Source organism: Felis catus, chromosome D1, assembly GCF_018350175.1.
Source record: "Felis catus isolate Fca126 chromosome D1, F.catus_Fca126_mat1.0, whole genome shotgun sequence".
NCBI lineage: Eukaryota > Metazoa > Chordata > Mammalia > Carnivora > Felidae > Felis > Felis catus.
This window is the reverse complement of record NC_058377.1, coordinates 98613606-98628760: the sequence shown is the minus strand read 5'-3', so window position 1 is coordinate 98628760 and position 15155 is coordinate 98613606. Positions and strand designations below refer to the sequence as shown.

General features: G+C 40.9%; 1 protein-coding gene and 1 pseudogene across 9 annotated transcripts in view; one reads left to right on the top strand and one right to left on the bottom strand.

Moving 5' to 3' along the window:
* The window catches only part of AMBRA1 (autophagy and beclin 1 regulator 1), a 179078-nt gene that overhangs the window by 14437 nt on the left and 149486 nt on the right, over positions 1-15155 (top strand). The window contains exon 1 of one of the 9 annotated variants that reach the window (XM_011286775.4): positions 10282-10343. The exons of the other annotated variants lie outside the window; for them this stretch is intronic. The gene's annotated coding sequence lies outside the window, so the exon portion shown is untranslated. Of the gene's footprint in view, positions 1-10281; positions 10344-15155 lie in introns of those variants that run through there. 9 annotated transcript variants of the gene reach the window in all.
* Positions 4957-5594, bottom strand: LOC101085572 (annotated as a pseudogene).

Sequence of the window (15155 nt, the reverse complement as noted above, 5' to 3'; positions counted from 1 at the left end):
CAGTCGGGAAATTATGTCAAAATTTTAAGTGACTTGATGTCCCAGCCACATATGCAGTGCAATTATTCTGTCCTAGGGAGTGTGGGGTAGTGGGAAAAGAGCAGACACTCTGGAGTTGGAATTAGCCCCTGGGGTGGCTGTGGGGTTTGGGAATATTTCTATAAACCTAGTGTGTGCAAACACCTCTTTCAAGAGTGGCTGTAAGGATCAGAAAGAACCTTCACCTTCAAGTTGCCTGGCTCATAGTGGATACCCCTAAAATACTAGCTGTTGCTGAGATGATGATGATGTTGTTGATGGCTTTTTTAATTTTTTAAGAATCTATTGACATCCCCCCCCCCCCAAATACCTGAAAAACTTCTTCCATACCAAGGATAGGCAGTCCTTTACCTCTATATGTACCTCATTATGGTGTTCAGCATGTTTGTTTTTGATAGTTTTTGAACTGTGCATGATTACTTATTCATGGATGCATCTATTGTTGATGAAAAGAGAAAACCTGAACTTCATTAAGTTCATTTTCATTGAACTTAAAAGAAAGAAGCAGTAGTGAAAAGGAACCCCATACAATGACTTGAAACCTGGGCTTTTGTCTTAGAGCTACCCTTAGTGAATCTTGTAATGATGGACAGGTGAATTTAACTTTGTAAGATCTTATGTTCAAAATGATGTCTTCGTCACTTTAAATTCTGTACATCCATTGTTTGACCAGAAAGGTTAAAGATACTTCATTTTCATTGCCAAAATTTTAAAAAATTGCATCATTACTTTTAGAGAAGGAGCTTTATGCTGACCTGAGTTGGCAGGCCTTCATTTGTACTTATTGAATGTGACCAAGGCAGTGTTTTATATGGAAGGATGTTGTATAGCAGAGCAGAATTGAAATGAAGAGCAATTAATTGTAAGGAAGCTAATGTGAGAGATTATCATTTGCTTTTGGGTGGATAGCTGGATTCTTCAAACGCATAGCACTTTGTACTTCCTTGTGGGTAGTACTTGCCACATTTCAGTATAGCAGCTATATAGTTACGGTATACAACAGTTGCAGACTCCCCACCAGACTGAGAGCTCTTTGAGGTTTTGTTTACCTTTCTGTCCCTGTTACAGTAGTGCTACATAGTATACTGTCCCCAAAATATACTAAATGGGGGAAAAAAATTGGATCAAAGTCAGCAGACAGGGGCGCCTGGGTGGCTCAGTCGGTTGAGCAGCCGACTTCGGCTCAGGTCACGATCTCGCGGTCCGTGAGTTCGAGCCCCGCGTCGGGCTCTGGGCTGACAGCTCGGAGCCTGGAGCCTGTTTTGGATTCTGTGTCTCCCTCTCTCTGACCCTCCCCCGTTCATGCTCTGTCTCTCTCTGTCTCAAAAATAAATAAACGTTAAAAAAAAAAAATTAAAAAAAAAGTCAGCAGACATATGTGGAAAATGGCTTCTGCCTAAATACGCTAAAAACACTAAATACAGTGTTAAATTTATTGACTCTCTTCTGTTGGCATGTGGTAATATAGAAAAACCGGATAAAGTAGGAAAAGCACAAGTTTTATAGCTTTGAACACCAACTTTACCGTGTACTCACTGTTTGACTATGGGTGAGCAATTTCACACTGAGCCAGGTTTTTGTCTATAAAATGGGACTGGGGTAGGAGGGAGCTTTAGAGATAGAATATATAAAACATTAGCACTCAATAGAAGTGGTAGTAGCTATTACAAAAATGGATGTTTTAAAAATTATCAACTGTACATTTTGCACTTCTGCTTGAAGGAGTAATATATTTTCAGAGAAGTTTGTTTGCTTTGCCTTGAGTATGTGGGAGAATTATCCCCTCTAGCAGTTTTCTGCTGAGAAGAAATCTTTTAGCATTTCTTGCTCTGTGGGCCCCCCGAGGATAGTTCCATGGAGGAGGCATTTGGGATCCTAGAATAGCTGCTGAAGACCTTGCATTTGTGTGGATCTCTTGACAATACTGCTTCTGTATTGTACTGTACTCTCTTTTTCACTCACTAAATGATGCTGTCTCAGCTACTGTATATTAACATGGTAAACATTGTCAGATTTGTACCAGTCAGAAAATATTCCATACCTGCCATCCTGCTTGGCACTTAAAAGATTTTTTAAGCTCTTTATGGTACAGTGATAATAGGTGAAGTAGGTAGGTTGCAGGGTAATATGTAGTATACATAATCTCATTTTGATGCACAAAACATCTAATAAGATGCCTACATGTTTGTCTAAGCAGTGAGTTTGCATAGTTATCTCAGGAGGGTGGAAATGGGAGGGTTTGGGAGGGAGATTGATCAGACTAATTTTCACTTGTTACTGAGGAGCATATGTTACCTTTTTTTTTTTTTAAGTTAAACTTTTTATTTTGAGATGATTGTGGATTTACATGCAGTTTTAAGAAATAACGTGTGAGAGAGAGATCAAGTGTACCCTTTACCCAGTTTCTCCCGATTTTAACATCTTACAAAACCAGGATATTTCCATTGAAACAAGATACAGAACATTTCCATCACTACAAGGATCTCCCTTGACGCCCTTTTATAGCCACACCCATCCCCAAATCATAAATCATCAGGCAAGTGCAACGGGTAAAATTGCAGTAAAGCTTTGTGCAGAGAATCAAGGGAAGATACCCATAGGAGAAGGCGGTCCATCTCCTACTTCCTTTGCCCTATCTGTAATCCCCACCCCCCTCCCGCCCCGACTAATTTGCTCTTTGTTATTTCAAGAATTCTATGTACATAGGTCAACTACAATTTAAAAAGGATGTAATTGTATGCCCCACTGACTGAGCCCAACCAGGTGCCCCCATATGTAGCTATTTAGTTAGTTATAAAAAGTTTTTTTTTTTTAAGTTTATTTATTTTTGAGAGAGAGAACATGAGCATGAGTAGGGTAGGGACAGAGAGAGAGAATCCCAAGCAGGTTCCATGGTGCCAGCACAGAGTCCGAAGTGGGGCTCAAACCCACAGATCATGACATCATGACCTGAGCATATGTAACCTTTTAGGTTGGCCTTTCCACTCAGCCTAATTCCCCGGAGACAGCCTAATTCCCCGGAGATTCAACTTGGTTGCCTGAATCAGTCAATATAGTTCCTTTCTTTTTAACTGCTGAGTAGTAGTTCATGTTTTGAATGTTACACAGTTTGTTTAATCATTTGTCCATTGAAGAACATCTGAATTTTTCTCCAGTTCCTGGCTATTAGGAATAGAGCTGCTGTGAACATTTGTGTACAAGTTTTTGTGTAAGTTTTGCATTTCTCTGGGATAAATGCCTGAGAGTGTGGTTGCTGGGTTTTATGGTATGTCTTCTTTAAATTAAAAAAAAAAGGGAGAAATTGGGGTGCCTGGGTGGCTTTGTTAAGCGTCCGAATTTGGCTTGGGTCACAATATTGAGGTTCCTGAGTTCCAGCCCCTTTTTGGGCTCTGTGCTGACAGCTCAGAGCCTGGAGCCTGCTTCAGATTCTGTGTCTCCCTCTCCCTCTGCCCTTCTCCCACTTGTGCTCTCTCTCAAAAAATAAATAAACATTTAAAAAAATTAAATAAAATTACAAATATTAACTAATACAACCCTCCAGGAGGCAAGTAATGGTTAGCTGTGGTGAGAGTAGTCCCTTTTATGGATAGGTAGGTTGAGGCATGGATGTCAGGGTATATAGCATGAGTCACTGTGTTCTGACTCAGATTCATTTGAATTTATTCATTCTCTCTTCTGAATCAACTTTATAATTATGACCTGCTAGATGTGAGGACACAAAAAGGAATTTTTCTGGATCTGAGGTTTAATGCCGATTCTATAAAAGCAGTGTGTATAGTGGTCAGAGCATGCACTTTGGCAACTTACTTGGATTTTGAATCTCTCCTCCACATGGGCCAATCGTTTAACTCCTCAAGCCTCAGTTTTGTGATTTGCAAAATGAAATGGAGATAATGATAGTACCTATCTTCGTAGTGTCATTGTGAGAAATAAATGAGATGATATGGAAGAGTGCTTAGCACTGCCAGGTGTGTAGCAAATGTTCAATGAATGTTAGATAAAAGTATTGCTTTAAATATATGTTATGTTCTGCCACTTTCGTTTATCAATTGGCCATAATTGGATAAATATTCGGATTTTTCTGCTGTGTACTTACAAGGCTTTAAGATCACTGTTTACTTTTGAAGTAAAGGATGATTTAAATGCTACTTAAATTTAGTCTTATGTGTAATTAACAATAGGAAGTAATGCTGGATTGTATTTATTACAGTATTAAGTTACATGAAGATATTAAAAAATTTCTCCTGACTTACTCATTTTCTCAGTCTCACTCAGAAAAATGGGAAATGATGCTCAGCTACTGATTTCCTCCCTTTGATCTGCCCCCCCCAAAACATTCCTTTCCATATTTTTTTAATGTTTATTTTTGAGAGAGAAAGAGAGAGCACGCAAGCAGGGGAGGGGCGGAAAGAGAGGGGACAGAAGATCCGAAGTGGGCTCTGCGCTGACAGCAATGAGCCTGATGTAGGGCTCAAACTCACCTGAAGTTGCAGCTCAACATACTGAGCCACCCAGGCGCCCCATCCTTATTTTCTTCCTAGCGTACTGAGTAATTGAAAATATCCTCAATTTTTTTTTTTAACATTTATTTACTTCTGAGAGAGAGATAGTGCGAGTCAGGGAGGGGCATAGAGAGAGAGAGAGAGGGAGACACAGAAACCAAAACAGGCTCCAGGCTCAGAGCTGAGAGAGAGAGAGAGAGAGAGAGAGAGAGAGAGAGAGAGAGAGAGAGAGAAACCGAAACAGGCTCCAGGCTCAGAGCTGTCGGCATGGGTCCCAAAGCGGGGCTCGAACTCATGAACCGTGAGATCATGACCTGAACCGAAGTCGGATGCTTAACCGACTGAGCCACCCAGGCGCCACTAAAGTATCCTCTATTTGCTTATTTTTGCAAAAACGAATTTTAATTTTTAATCTTTAGTTTGATTTAACGTTGCTTTTAGTACGATGCTGACACCAGCTGTGCAGAAAAGGGCCTGGAGACGTCCATAGTATCACACACCTGCGGGTCTTCTTCGGTTCTGGAGGCTCCAGGGCAGCCAATATTGCTTCGTCAAATACATTCTTCACGCCTTTCTGTGTGAGTGCAGAACACTCCACATACTTGACCGCCTTCAGGTCGCGAGCCAGCTTTTCAGCAGTCTCTGGAGTGACAGGCTTCTGTTTGTTCTCGGCAAGTTTCTCAATCTTGGGTCATCGTGGAGATTAATTTGGGTCCCAACAAGGAAGCAAGGAGTCTTTGGACAGTGGTGAGTTATCTGAGGCACCCAGTTCTCCTTCACATTTTCAAATGAGGATGGAGAGACCACTGGAAAACAGACTGGAAATACATCTGTTTGTGGATAACTCAGCGGTCGTAACCTGTCATGATCCTCTTGCCCTGTGGTATCAAAAAGTCCAAGGGTATATGGCTCTCCACCAATCATAACTGTGACTGCATAGCTGTCAAAAACAGTTGGTACCTACTCCAGTGGAAATTTGTTTGTGTAGGATATCAGGAGGCATGTTTTACCAACGGCACCATCGCCCACAACAACACCCTTAATTGTCTGCATTGCTGAGACAGTTTTGTATCCACTTTAAATATTTCAGACTCATTGATGACCTCAGCTTCTCTGCTGGGGTGTTGGCAGCACTCCTCAATTTTTTTTTTTTTAATTTTTTTTTTTTTTTAACGTTCATTTATTTTTGAGGCAGAGAGAGCATGATCGGGGGAGGGTCAGAAAGAGAGGGAGACACAGAGTCCGAAACAGGCTCCAGGCTCTGAGCTGTCAGCACAGAGCCCGACGCGGGGCCCGAACCCACAAACTACGAGATCATGACCTGAGCCAAAGTCGGACACCCAACCGACTGAGCCACCCAGGTGCCCCAATTTTTAATTACATAATGACATAAGCGTCTTGAGGGCAAGGATGTTCAGTAAAGTATTCTCAGTGCCTAGAATAGTGGTGAGTACATAGTAAATGTTCAATAAACATTTCTTGGCTATCATTGCTTTTGCATCCTTCTCCTCCCCTTCCTTTTTTTAAAAATCTTTAAAGTTTATTTATTGTGAGTGAGCGGAGGAGGGGGGAAAGAGAGAGAGAGAGAGTGAGAGAGAGAGATTGAATCCCAAGCAGGCTCTGCACTGCAGTGAATTTATGAAACCGTGAGATCATGACCTGAGCCGAAACTGAGAGTCAGTCGCTTAACCGACTTAGCCAGCAAGGTGTCCCCTTCTCCTCCCCCTTTTTTTATTCGGAAAGTTGGGGAAATGGAATCCAGGTTCTTAAATCCAGTGATTTATTTTGATTGGCTGAGAAATGTGATTGGCAAGATGGAGGAGCATCTGGACCTTTTAGCATAAGAGCTCTACATTTACTAATTTGACTTCTTTTCCTGAAGCCTTGAGGGAGATTTTTTCTTTCCCTATTCTGGTTAGCCAAGAACCTGACCTGGGCTGACTCTAACATTGGAGAACACTGAACACTGAACACAGTATCTGCCGAGCCAAGGACTGGGAGTCAAGTTCTGATACTATCTGAAGAAAAAGCCTGAATTCAAATCCTGCTTTGGCTACTGATGCCTCTTGCAAAGCTAGATGCATTTCGTAACCTCTTCCAGGTTTTATTTTTCTTAAATAATCTCATCTCAATAATCTCAGTAATCTCATCTGTCCTGGGGTTCGTGAGGATTCTTGGTTAATGTTCTCCAAGCTTTTAACAATACTGTTGCTATGGCTCCAGGGGTTTCCAGGAATCCTGGGGGCAATGTGTTACTGTGGGAGGAGAGTTACACTTCTTTTTCCCAAAGACTGTGCAGAAAACAGAAAGATGTGATCCTTCATGATTTGAAGTCAGCTTTACTTCAGCCTCCTAATATTGTGGGTGGATGAAAGGGATGTTGTTGCCAAAGTCATTAGGTCTGTTTGCCTGAGGCAGTTGGGGTCAGTTCCCAGTTCTGGGGTTAAGCTGTTTTTGCCTCTGAAATTTCTTTCATCAAAAGCTACTCTTTTTTCTTTGCTTACTAATAGAAAGTCTCTCGCCATTTTTGTGCATTTAAGGCTAACGTTCCTGGCTTCTTGATTCTGTTGATAGCTTGGGACTCAAAAATTGAGCTTCACTTTCTTGTTGGTTCAGTGGTTTCCTCCTTGCTCTTCCTTGAGTTTCCAGGGATTCTTGTATTCTTAGTCCGGTTTCCCCAGAATAGTTTGCAGATAACACTTCATTCCTTTTTTCGTTATCCTTCTGAGGTAAGTGACAATAAGGAAAACTGTCAGTCTCAGATTTGGAACTTACGGCTTTCTGTTTCCAGTTTTGATCACACTTTGTTTTTGAGTACAAACTCTGCTGTGTTTCAGACATTAGGTCATGTTATTTTTACTTTAGGAAGCCCTAGTAAGCAAACTCTGCAGCAGAAAAGCTAGTGCTTTTTCCTCCTCTTTATTATAAAAACAGTAATTAGAATTTATTTAGTTTTGTATCTTAAACATTTTGTAAAGCTGTTAGCCTATTTGTGATATACCATGTAGAAGTGTGCCTTGTTCTGAGTTGATAAATATAAAAAAACATTGGGGGTGAGTGGATATGAGAACAAAAGAGGTCGTATTGCTTGCTTATCTCTTGGTCAGTTTGGGCTGACAATCTTTGTACCGGGTACTCAATTCATTATCATGTCTTAGCCTAGCTTTCTAGGTGGAGACAATTGTATTGAAGAGTTTTGTAATTCAGAACGTAGATGTTGTGCATATCTGCAGTAGGGGTGTAGGTTCTATTAGCGTTTTATCTCTGGGCTTTTGGTTCTTATGAAGAATGTGTCTAATTTTGATTGCATTGGTTTTGATTCTCTCAAGTTATTTGCTTCTAATCTGTCAGGTGATTAATTAAAGGTATTCTCTGATTCTGCTTCATGGCTCCTGCAGTTTTCTTTGCACTGTCTCATAACTGAAGGTGCCAGACTTCTTTGTACGAACTCCTGTTTATTGTGCACTGTCCTTATTGTTAGTTCTTAACTTGGCTTGCACTTCCAAAAGTAGTAACTCTGCCTTCAATTTTTTGTAACCCATTTCTTCTAATGTACTCCAAGGACATGATTCCTTTAAGTTACAAAAAGGGTGTTATTACTTTCAGTTTGTACCTGGAGAAAAATGAAATTCAGCACCACTGTGATTTGTAAAAGATTATATAACAGCTCAGTGGTAAGAGTCCATCATTGAAACTTCTTATGTCTTTGTCATATCTTTACCCATGAAATCACATCACCTTTATATCTGGCACTTTCAAGCCCCCAAAATATAATATCCCATATCCCCTTCCCTGCTCTCAGAATGTCCACTGCCTCTGTACTTTGTTCTGAATATGCTGTCTTTCAAATATGAAGCTGCCAGCCCTGGAACTGACACAGCCCTTCAGCCGTATTCTGTGGTCAAAACAAGTCACAAGTTCAGCCCCATATTTGGGGGGGGGGGAGGGCGGTGAGAAATATGTTATCCCTTGATGGGTGGGGCAGCATGGGAGTAGAGTAGGAAGGGTTTGATGGCAGCTGTCTTTGGAGAGAGTCTAGCACAGGCTGGTAAACTAAGTTGGTTATAGAGAATCTTGATTTGGAACTAACTCTGGCAGTGCAAGGAGGTCACTAGCACTTTGCCCGCCACATGGATGAGAAAGGGTTGGCATGAGACCATACATGTAAGAGTCCCCTTCTTTTCTCAGATGTGTTTATGTTATAGTTCATGTTTGACAAAAGAGTATACACAGGTTGGACTGAGTGTGCAGAATCACATCTTCTGTTGATTAATGTTTTCAAGATGTATGTTCTGGCCTATCTCTATTTCCTGTTGATAAGTAATTTTTTTACTTTGATGGAGTTGGTAGTTGTGTAGGGTAAATACAGAGTGGCTGAATTTCATGATATATTCTCATGTGGTATTTTATCAAATTCAGAGTCATTTCTCGTCAAAGACTTTAGAGTCCTTTTTTCTCTCAAAAACCATATATTGATGTAAAGGAAGGGGTGAGAATTTTTTCATTTTCCTTGCTGTCATTCTTTAATTTCTTCTCCTTTGAGGAAATGAACATTACAAATATTAAGCAAACAGATTTCCAATTGATTTTGTAAGGCAGTAAAACAATTATTGAGGGGCTAATACATGTGAGGCTAGTAAATGACTAGAAGAGAGACTGACTAGGAAGTTCTATCTCAGGCACTATGGAGTTTTCTGTAGTAATTAAGTATTTATACTCTGGAGCCAGACTGCTTGGGTTTGAATCCTGAATCCACCACTGACAGTGTGACTTGTTCCCTTGGGACCTCATGAACCTGATGGGGTGGCTGTGAGGATCATAAATTAGTTTATGTAAAGTGTGAAGAACAGTTCCTGGGACATGAAAAGCACTCTGAGAGTGTTGGGTATTGTTATTTTAGCCATTACCCTGTAGCTTTATTTTTTTAAAGATGTCAGTACTCAGATCTTTTATATGAAATGGTTTGGAGACTGCTGCAGTGGACAGTTTCATTTTGCCTAAGAGAATTTGTATTAAATTCCATTTATCTGATTTAAAAAATTTTTCTTACTGCTATTTTAACATTTGCTTTTATTTATTTTGAGAGAGATAGAGAGCAAGCAGGGGAGGGGCAGAGAGAGAGGGAGACAGAACCCCAAGCAGGCTCTGCACTGTCAGCACAGAGCCTTATGCAGGGCTCGAGCTCACAAACTCTGAGATCATCACCTGAGCCAAAATCAAGACTCGGACGCTTAACTGACTGAGCCACCCAGGTGCCCCTCTTACTGCTATTTTAATTTTAATTCTTCATTATGGAATGAAATTATCATTCTAGTACAAGCATTGGCATTCTAGAATAGTGAGCACTTTTCATTTGGTAAATCTTTTAATCTTCATGGTAACCCTATTATTATACCTACTCTCAGTGGTCACATTTTATAGACGAGGAAACTGAAGTATAGGCTGGTTCAGTAACTGTTTCAAGAAACCTTCTTTTGCCAAGAAAATGACAGAGCTGGGATTCAGTTGGCCAGTCTGATTGCAGGGCCCATATACCGCTATACCAGGCCAGCTCTTATTTAGAAATTATGGATTAAAAAATTACTTAAAATTTCTCTATCTGGATTTAACCACATTTATCACTTTGGCATATTCTAGAGTATCTTTTATTTTTTAGTATTTATGCATTTTATGTATTTATTTATTTTTAAGTATGCTCCATGTCCATCGTGGAGCCCAACGTGGGGCTTGAACTCATGACCCTGAGATCAAGACCTGAGCCAAGATCAAGAGTCGGATGCTTAAACTGACTGAGCTATCCAGGTACCCCTAAGATATCTTTATTCTATTTTATTCTATTCTATTTTATTTTATTTCATGTATTTTATTTATTTTGTTTTAATGTTTATTAATTTTGAGAGAGCAGGCATGCAATATATGTATGCAAGCTGGGGAGAGGCAGAGAGAGAGGGAGAGAGAGAATCCCAGGTTGGCTCCACACTCAGCGTGGAGCCCTGCTCAGGGCTTGATCACGACCTGAGTCAAATTAAGAGTTGGATGCTTAACTGACTGAGCTACCCCAGGTGCCCTGCCCCTAGGATATCTTTTAGAAGTCCATACATAGTACTACACAATTCAGGTAATAGATGAAGTTTTTCTGCTTCCAGGTGTGCTTGCCTTCAGAATGTGTTACCTGTGTCTACCTGTTCTAGATTGGTGATGCTCTCCCTGAACTTTCTTGCCCACCTCTAAGCTCAGTCTAGTCTAGGAGTCAGGCAGGGCTGTGTGGAAGTATTCTAGTCTGGTTGCTGGCTGTGGCACTCACATTTTGGATTTTGGATTTGGATCCTATATAGTGTCATTTGAAGTATCCTAAAATGTCTTGTAAAAAATCCTATTAATGAAAACAAAGCTGCCAATTGTAGAAAACTGTGTATATTTCCACCTACGTGGAGTTTCTAAAGAGTACTCGGCCACTTTTAGGCCTCTAATTAAAGGCCTGACATTCTGTTGCTAATTTTCCAGTTGTTGGGAGAGCTTTACTTATGCAAGTAGTCCTAGATTTAGTATTTAAAGAACTTTTTTTTTTTCTTGAGAGAATTAACCTTGGGATGGATCCTCTGTGTTATGGAATGTGTGTTGGTATTACACAGTTGATTGGACTCCTAGACTGCCTACTTAGTGCAGTGGAGAGAGATGCAGATACTCAAGAAATGAGGTGATTGGACTCATTTTAACAGCCCCTTCGAGGTCTGTTAGTTTTCTGATTCACACTCCTGGAATGCTGTTGGAAGGTAGGATTTTGGGTCTGAATTTTTAGCCAGGTTGCAGATACAGTTCTGAGTTAGTTCTGTTCTTATTTTTATTTTTATTAGAGAGAGTGAGTGTGTGTTTGTGTGTGTGTGTGTGTGTGTGTGAGAGAGAGAGAGAGAGAGAGAGAGAGAGAGAGGGAGAAGGAGAGAACAAGTGGGAGAGAGGGGCAGAGGGAAAGAGAGAGAGAATCTCAAGCAGGCTGCACACTCAGCACAGAGCCCAACACGGGGCTGGATCCCGCAATTCTGGAATCATGACCCAAGCCGAAATCGAGAGACACTCAATTGACTTAGCCACCCAGGTATCCCTGGTTGTTTTTTAATTGACTTGACTTTTGTAGAGGTAGCTCATATCTCATTTAATTATTTTTGCCACACAAATATCCTTTATTTTCCTGAGTACTTTTTACTTTGTTGTTTGGTAATAGCCTTTGAAGTATTTCTTAGAAAAATCTGCTACTCTTGGGAATGGTGGCGTCTTGGGTCTCTGGGGTTTTAGTTGGCTGTATTGTTTGGCGAAGGAGACCACGGTGAACCCTGAGGAGTATTCAGTGCTAGTGACAGCAGTAACAGCAACAGTTTTGACACTCCACCACTCTTTGTGTGTTGGAGCCTCACCACAACCTGATGAAGCAAATATTGCCATTCCTGTTTTACAAAGAAGGAAACTGAGTCTCAGGGAGGTTAAGTAACTTGCCTGAAGTCCTCTAGGGAGAAGGTGGAGTAAAGTTTCTGGCATTAGTCAAATTGCTAGGGGAACCTTTAAATCTAACTTTTAGTTCCCACTGGGTTGTGGCATACTCTATAGGTGATTTTTGTGAGTAGCTGCTAAATGCAATTATGTCCTAGAATGAAGAAGAGAAAGTCTTTAAAGGTGGGTTATCTTCCCATCTTTTTTGAGTGATCAGTCACGTCATGGGGGGTGGGGTTTGTACACATGTCTGTGTGTCCTTCTGGTTCTCCTTGCATAAGGCTTTGGGGGACGGAGAATTGGTTCTGGGGACTGTGTAATGGCATCACAGAGACTATTCTTGGCACCCTTTGTCTCAGCCGGCTTTAAGGGACAGATTGGGAAACTTGTTTCTTCCTCCTTTTTAAAAAGAGGAATGAAAAACACACTTGACTGGCACTTCCTCCTCAGCAACAGGGCCTGTCTGGCTTCAGTCTGATTTAGCTCCTTTTGTTCCTTATAGAGAACAAAGTAAAGTCTCTTCTCAGGTAGCTGTAAGGAGTGGAAGTCTCTTATCCTTTTCAAGAAACAGAGCAAATATTTTTCTTCAGACAAAAGAGGGACCGTGCAATTGTTTCAGGCCCTTTGACTTCTGGCATCAGTCCAGCTTTCTCTTGTTTGAACTTTTAGTGTGTCTGGGTCCTTGGGAATTGATAGATAAGCTCTTTGGTAAGCTCAGACTTGAGTTTTTAGTTTTCTTGATAACTGGTATTTGTAGTAGCTCTTTCCTCTTCCGATTCCTGTAGGAACTTCAGGTCATATCACAGTTTTCTGAATCATATGATGTTTGTGACCTATATTTTCTTCCTCTTGAGTCACACAGGTTCAGAAGGTCAGATTTTTTTGGTATGAATTGGACTGCTGCTATTTTTACCACATTGTAAGATTGTAAATGGTTTACTTATCTAATTTTTAAAGTGTATTTATTCTGAGAGAGAGAACGTTTGCGTGTGCGTTGGGGAGGGACAGAGAGAGAAAGAAGGAGAGAGAAAGACAGGAGAGAAAGAAGGAGGCTTCATGCTGTCAGTGCAGGGCCCAGTGCAGGGCCCGATCTCACTAACCCGCAAGATCATGACCTGAGCTGAAATCAAGAGTCAGATGCTTAACTGACTGAGCCACACAGGTGCCTCAAGATTATAAATGGTTTAAATGTATTTCTGTGAAAGTAGTTTTATGTCACACTCTTAAGACAAGGGCCCCTCAAAACTCATTAAAAAAATTTTTTTTTAATGTTTATTTTTGAGAGGGAGAGAGAGAGAGCCAGCAGGGGAGAGGCAGAGAGAGAGGGAGACACAGAATCCGAAGAAGGCCCTCGGCTCTGAGCTGTCATTGTAGAGCCTGATGCAGGGCTCAAACTCATGAATGGTGAGATCAGGACCTGAGCAGAAGTTGGATGCTTAACCGACTGAACCACCCAGGTGCCCCAAAATTCATTCCTTCTGAACTTCTCTGTATTAGGTAAAAGAATTATAGGCTCAAACAAAACAAAACAAAACAAAACAAAAAAATCAGACTCAGTAAAGGATTAAGATGAACTAATGGGAACTGTATTTCTGGCACCTTCCTGGTTAATAATTATTCAGCTGTGTGGCGGTTTAACTTCCAGACTTTTGGTACTAAACCGTGAGTTGTTAGGGTCACCAAGTAGATTATTTCCTTCCAGTTACTTCATCCTTAGTTTATTCAGGAGGTTGGCCTGCAGAATGTTGACATGTTCAGTGTGTACATATTTATATCGTGCACTAATGAGGGATGAGAGCTGTCCCGTGAGAATATATAGGCTAGAGTTTGTTCCTTCATCACTCCTTAGGGAACTCTGCTGTATCCGTCTAGGAACTTGGAGTTGTGTCTTTCTGTAGAGTCTTTCTGGCTTTTTACATTTTAATATGCCAGGGAGAAAACTCCTTTCAGCACAGGCTATAAATATTTTCCCTTCTGTCTGTGTTTGGATACGTCTAGTTGTATACTTTTCATATTGCAGCCATTTGTGAAATGTAAAAAGCCCATTGTTGTTTCACTTTTACAGTAAGCATTTATTACTTTTTAAATTTAAAAACTGAAGAGAACATTACCTCTTCTAATTACTAAGTCACTTATAGTCCCACCACCTAAAGACAAGCATGGTTAGTTTTTTTTTTTTTAATGTTTATTTATTTTTGAGAGAGAGAGAGAGGGGGGGGGGGGGAGAGGGAGAGAGAGAGAGAGTGTGAGGAGGGGAGGGCAGAGAGAGGGAGACACAGAATCCGAAGCAGGCTCCAGGCCGTCAGCACAGAGCCTGATGCGGGGATCGAACCCACCAACTGTGAGATCGCGACCTGAGCGGAAGTTGGATGCTTAACCAACTGAGCCACCTAGGCGCCCTAGTATTTTTTTTTAATGTTTATTTATTTTTGAGAAGGAGAGATAGTGCATGAACAGGGGAGGGGCAGAGAGAGAGGGGGACAGAGGATCCAAAGTGGGCTCTGTGCTGACAGCAGCAAGCCCGATGTGGGGCTTAAACCCATGAACTGAGCTGTGAGACCTGAGCTGAAGTCAGATGCTCAACTGACTTAGCTACCCAGGTGCCCTGGTTAGTATTTTTTTAATATATTTCTTCTGTATCACTGTTCTCCAAGATCTTTTTTTTTTTTTTTTAACAAAATAGGGATCATACTATATGTGTAATTTTCTATTCTGCTTTTTTCACTGTATTTTTTCACGTCGTTAAATATTTTAGAAATAAATTTTGGAGGCCCCTGGGTGGCACAGTTGGTTGAGTGTCTGATTCTTGATTTTGGCTTAGGCCATGATCTCATGGTTTGTGAGGTCGAGCTGACAGTGTGGATCCTGCTTGGGATTCTCTCTTCCCTTTTCCCTCTGCCCCTCCCCTGCTCACGAGCTCTCTTTTCTCTCTCTCTCTCTCAAAATAAATAAACATTAAGAAAAAGAATTTCATTTATTATTTTTATTATTTTTTTTTTAAGATTTTTTTTTTCAACGTTTATTTATTTTTGGGACAGAGAGAGACAGAGCATGAACGGGGGAGGGGCAGAGAGAGAGGGAGACACAGAATCGGAAACAGGCTCCAGGCTCTGAGCCATCAGCCCAGAGCCC